Source organism: Lactuca sativa, chromosome 4 (assembly GCF_002870075.4).
Source record: "Lactuca sativa cultivar Salinas chromosome 4, Lsat_Salinas_v11, whole genome shotgun sequence".
Classification (NCBI taxonomy): Eukaryota; Viridiplantae; Streptophyta; class Magnoliopsida; order Asterales; family Asteraceae; genus Lactuca; species Lactuca sativa.
The window spans coordinates 46,954,264-46,960,415 of NC_056626.2; positions in this window are offsets into that span (position 1 = coordinate 46,954,264).

The window sequence follows — 6,152 nt, forward strand, 5'->3', positions numbered from 1 at the left end:
AGAAGTTTAAAGGGTTTAGCTCATCATTGAAATAGAATTCAGCAAACAAACAGAATCTAAATGTTCAAACATAGTAACTAAACACAAAGATTTAAGAAGTATGATAAATTTTGCCTCAATGCTCCTTCGGAATTGAACTCTAGCTCGCTTTGACGATCTCTAAGGGTCCTCTGGCTTCTCAATCGCAGCAAAACCTCTCTGAATCGTCCCAGAACTCCTCTCCTCTCGATCTGTGGAATTATCTTTAAATAAGCGATCTGACTCGTCGAGTCAAGTGGTGACTCGTCGAGTCCCTCTCACATTCTCCGTATTGCGATAACTATCTGGGATCCCGAGTCATTATCCTTCTGATTCCTCGACCGGACTCGTCGAGTAGCTATCTAACTCGACGAGTAGAAGCTTTTTTTTTAGTGTTTTTCCTTCTTCATTCCACTCTCAATCTTCTAACTGTTTCTCCCGCTTCCTTTTGCTTCCGAGCTTCATCTTTGGACTGAAAAACATAATTAACACTTTTAAGTACCTTTTGTCCATAATATGCGATAATTTAGCTAATATATGAATAAAAAAACTATACTAAATACACACTAAATATGCACATATCAAAATACCCCACACTTGTCTTTTGCTTGCCCTCAAACAAAACTGAATTTTAACACATTAGAATTATGTATAACAACTCCAATCTAACCCAGCCATTATGCCAAGACCGCAACGCATGCATTTGTGTCTAAAATTTTGCCTAAAGAACCCCCATACTCCAAATACTCACAATCCTCATAAACATTCACCCACTCACCCCGAACTATGCTCATTTTATGCAACCCTCCGAATCCATCCGCAGAAAACCTCTTTACCCTCAAGGTATTTTTAATTGAGCAACCCAAGCATACATATTCTAGAAAATTACAATTTATGATACCACTATGAAATTCTTTGAATTCTTCACTTTCTTGATAATTTGATCTTTGATCTCTTTGAATTCACCAACTTGTATTGACCTTTGGTATCTTCAACTTTTTTGTAATTCTCTCTTTTTTTTTACATGTATACCTCACTTTTTCTTTCACTCAAAACCCTACATGCTTAAGCAGGGGCGCTCAATCTCAACCTTTATTGGCTAATGATAAAAACTTTCCTGGATACATTTCAGGTTTAGGCTGCTAAACATATTGCATCCCTCAGGCTGAGCAAGGTCGTGTTTTTGTCTCATGATTTCACTGAAATAAGGAAGCCACAAATGCACTAGAACGTATATAGGCTCAACTAAACATTTGGGTTATCATGCAATTATCAACACAACTCTAACATGGAATCCTAATTTTTACCAAAATTTTCTAATTAAATCCTAAGTAATACTTTTGGTATGCAAATTTTTTTTTAAAATTGACTATTATGTAACCAACCCCCTACCCCACACTTATATGATGCAAGGCCCTCATTGCATATGATGCATAAAAACATAAAAAGAAACTAAAGAGGGAATTGGAACAAACTCCCCTGGGATAGCAGTGGATAGGCTGATCACACACATTTAAGCTCCAACTTCAACTTTAAACATGGTAACATCTCATCCATGCCTTGGGTGTCAAAACTCGTGTGGGTCGCTCCAAATATGCGGAAATCAGTGTAAGATCTTCAAGAATGGAAATGGAAGAATAAGTGAGCAAGTGGAACAAGTAGCAGCATCAAATAAGCAGTCCGTCGGTATAAAAAGTGAACGACTCGTCGAGTCTTATGGTGGACTCGTCGAGTACCAGCGCGCCTTCTCAGAATATGTAGAAATACAAGGCGACTCGTCGAGTTAGCTTAGTGCACTCGTCGAGTAGGCCACTGAACGAAAAAAATTGGTATTTTGCAACTGTTTTAGCCTCTAAAAACGTCTCTAACTCTTCCCCATGTTTAGACTCAATTGCTCATACCCCTAAGGACCGGACTCGACACTTTGACGTTAAAGTTCCGCTTCCTTGACTCGCTTTCACTCGTGAGAACATCCATGCTATAACTCTAAACCATCCTAAGCAAGCAATCCTAATCCAATCCTGAAAAATAACTAAAACATACAATCATTAAACGCAATAAAATCTCAAACAAGTCATACACACCAAATAAGAATAAAAACAAAACAAAAATTGTTTAATTAAAACACAAAAATCAATCCTCGTCCTCCTTATCCTCATTGGCGGCTCCACTTCGTCTCGCACCAATCACCTCATCCCAAGATGGAATAAAGGGGTAATTTCCACCATCAATATGTGGGATATGGAAGTGGTCAAAAAGTCGTATATGGGATTGGTTGCTAAAGTTAAGCGCCCTCGCCATTTGATCCTGCATCCGCCTCATCTCCACATTGTACCAATCCATTGGTACGTCTTCATTCTCGACCGGAATCAATGGCGGCTCGTCCTCCACATCCCGTTCTCTTCTTGATCTCACCCTCCTTCCTGGTGCTTCGGGACCAACAACGGGGTCATCATTTGGGATGGCATAATGGCCACCACCATAGTCTTCAATAATCCGTGCTCTTCGGAAAAGAATGGGATTAAACGGAGGTGTCGGGATCAATGTCATAAAGTTCCATGCACCGCGATTCATCAACCCGAATGACTTAGCCAATCGGGTGACAAACATCCCACCATTAATACGGGAGGTTTTGCGATCCTTAACCGCACCCTCCGAAAGGTATGAAGCTATACACCAAGGGATGTTGCAAAAGACGCCGGGTGTTATTATGCTCCATAAGTAGAAAACGTCAAGGTTGGAGACCTTGTCATCGTCTTTCCTTTGGTTGATGGTGGAGGAAATAAGGCGGTGAATGAGGCGGTGAGTTGGGGATCGGATGCTCCCTTCCTGTGCAGACTTCGGGATGTAAACTTTATTTCCAATGGTATTCCACCAACCCATGCTTGTAACTCCATCGGGAAATGCCATATGTGCTTGTGCTAAAAAGGCCCGAAAGATGTTTGTTGGAACCAAGGGCTGATCGTAAATCCCTAGTCGGCAGGCAAGATCCACTACCGAGCATTGACGAAATTCTCCCCCAAGGCAGAAACTGAAGCTCGTCGGGTGAAAAACATCTACTCCCCCGGTAAAAGACACCGTGGAAAAGAATTCTAAACATAGCTCCAAATAAACCGGTTCTTGAATACGGAAGACCCGGCTCCACCCGTCACACACCATAGTTTTGCCTTCATGTTGGAACTCCTTCAAAAGGTAAGGAGCTAGTTCTTCTTCATATCTAACACTTTGCAGCCATTCCCAATCAATTCTGTTCGGCACATACACCTCCTTCTTTTTAATGTCGGAGAGCTTCTTCTTCCACTTCCTCATTGTTGAAGCGGATTCAATAAGCGGGAAGTTTAGCCATGGAAACTCCCCTTGGCTACCACTTGAAGATTGTCCTCTTCTGAACATGATTTCTGCAAAACATATAAACAAAACCCAGAAAACACAGAATATAATTAAAAACTGGATTGTATCAGTAAATCGACTGGACTCGTCGAGTCGTGCAACCTGCACGAGTCAGTCGACGGGTCGCAGTAAATTGGACCATAAAACCTGTAATTTCTGTCAAGGGTTTTGTTCAGGGATTTCCTACTAAGTAATGAGGCCAAAATAAACGTTCAAAACAACAATATTCATGAAAAATCGAAACCCTAGATTTTCATTACTTTTCAAAAACGGGTTTTTTATGCAATTGCAGGTATAGATGGCCTTATAATCACATTCTTTCTAGAAATCAAGAAGAAAGTTGTTACCTTTTGAGTTTAAACTTTGAGAAATTGGAAGAAAATTTGAAGAAAACTTTGAATGCTTGAGAGAGAGTTTGAGAAAGAGGTACCCGGCGAGTGTGGTGTGGAAACTGAATTTTAGGGTTAAAACCCTATTTACCAGATGTAAAAGTAATTTCGAATTTTTTTTTTTTTTTTGTAAATAAAACCGACTCGTCGAGTCAGGGTCAGACTCGGCGAGTCTAGTCGCGCAGTCAAAGATTTTCTAAAATCAATATATACTCGTCGAGTCAGGGTCAGACTCGGCGAGTCTCTTGTAAAACATTACTGATTTTCAAAATTTTGTTATTTATTCAAAATCTTTTCAACCCACCCTTAAGCTAGGCACACTCTCAAGCAGACATGTCCGATGATTTGGAAGATTAAAATTGTGAAACGAAACAAAAACTAAAAAAAAAAAAAAAAACTAAAGAGTAAAAGAAAGCAAACTCTAACGACGGGTTGCCTCCCGCCAAGCGCTTCTTTTTAAGGAGTCATTAGCTAGACTCCTTCCCATTTACGTTTTGTCATCTTCAAGCATCGGGAATGTACGCCTCACTTTTTGTGGTTTATACTTGGTCTTGTAGGCGTGAATCTTTTTCTTGTAATCCCTCTTCAATTCGTCTCTTCTCCTTTTCTCAGTATCATCCTCAGCTGTTTGGGCTTCTCTTTTCCTTTTCTTCTTTTTCAACCCATTCTTCTTTACCTTTTCTTGCACTTCCCTCTTTTTGAATGTAATCATTTCATATTTTGTAATGGTTCGTGCTTTAGGTTTAGTAGTGAATGGTTGATTAACTTCCACTCTGCTTCCCTTTATGTCTTCATCCTCTTTTGTGCTCAACTCTTCTCCAAATGGCATCGTATCAAGGCATGCCACATCGGCGTGTTGGACCTCCATTCCTTTTACTTCTTCTGCCGATTGTTCTTCCAAAGAATCAAAAACAGTAACTGAACCCAGGGTATGTGAAGAACTATCAACAAACAAATCAGCTTTGGTCAAGTTTTTATCCAAATCGACTGGACTCGTCGAGTCCATTATGGTGACTCGGCGAGTCTGATCGGGTTCCATCAATCCTGGAGTGTTTTCTGAGTTGGCTCCTTCCAGTAGCTTTTCTAGCTCCTCCAAGTCTTTGTTAGCATCTTCAACTCCTTCAGAGTGTAGCGTGAACTTACTTGGGTCTTCTTTTAGTAAAATTTCAAGCTCTTTTTGTAATACCTCATCATCCAATTGGATAAATGAGATTTCTTCTCTCTTTTCTTCTTCTTGCTTGACTTCTGGAATAGCTTTAAACATCACTGACTCATCACCCACTCTTAATGTCAATGTAGACTCACATATGTCAATTAGGGCACACGTGGTGTTTAAGAATGATCTTCCCAAAATAATTGGTATTTCGGGGTCTTCTTCCATTTCCACCACCACGAAGTCTACTGGAAAAATAAACTTGTCCACTTTGATAAGGAGATCTTCACAAATGCCTTATGGATGAATTATTGTTTTGTTTGCCAAATGGATTCTCATATTTACCGGCCTTGGTGCTGGTAAATTCAGCTTCTTAAAGAATGAATAGGGCATCAAATTAACGCTTGCACCTGAATCAGCCAATGCTCGTGTAGAAACTTCATTACCAAATTGGCACGGAATTACTATGTTACCCGGATCACCCTTCTTCTCAGGCAGCTCACTCATCAATATCTCCGCGACTTCAGCCAGATCTTTCCTAGCAGCAAGAAGGCCTTTAAGCAAGTTAAAGTATTTAGGAGTTTGAAGCATTGTTTCCACAAATGGCATATTGACTTGTAAAGCTTTAACATGCTCCATGAAGGTTCTATAGGCTTGAACTTTTTCTGCAGGCATGGCTCTGGTTGGGTATGGCAAAGGAGGATTGTATGGCTTTAGAAAACTGGCAGTATCTTCATTCCCGACTGGACTCGTCGAGTCCATGAGAGTGACTCGGCGAGTCTGGTCGGGTTTTTCTGGTTCTGGTTTTTCTTCCTTTTCTGCCTTCTTCTTGGAGACCCTTAGTGCTTCTGTAAATTTTTCTTCACCGCTGGAGGTTATTACGCTCACGTTCTCCATTCTTGGATTGGGCTCGGTGTTGCTCGGAAGTTGACCCGGTCTTCTTTCATTCACTTGATGTGCAAGCTGTCCCAGCTGTTTCTCAATGTTGAGAATGGAAGCTTGCTGATTCCTCAACATGTTTCTGGTTTCTTGCATTGCTACATCGTGATCATTATGTCTTTTCTCGGACGCGGTTATGAACCTTGTGAGTAGATCTTCTAAATTTGCCTTCTTTTCCGTCACCGGCTCTTCCTTTGGATGGAATCCCCTTTCCCTTTGTTTGTATTTCTCCTCCTTAGCCTTTTTATACTCTTCGTATGGGA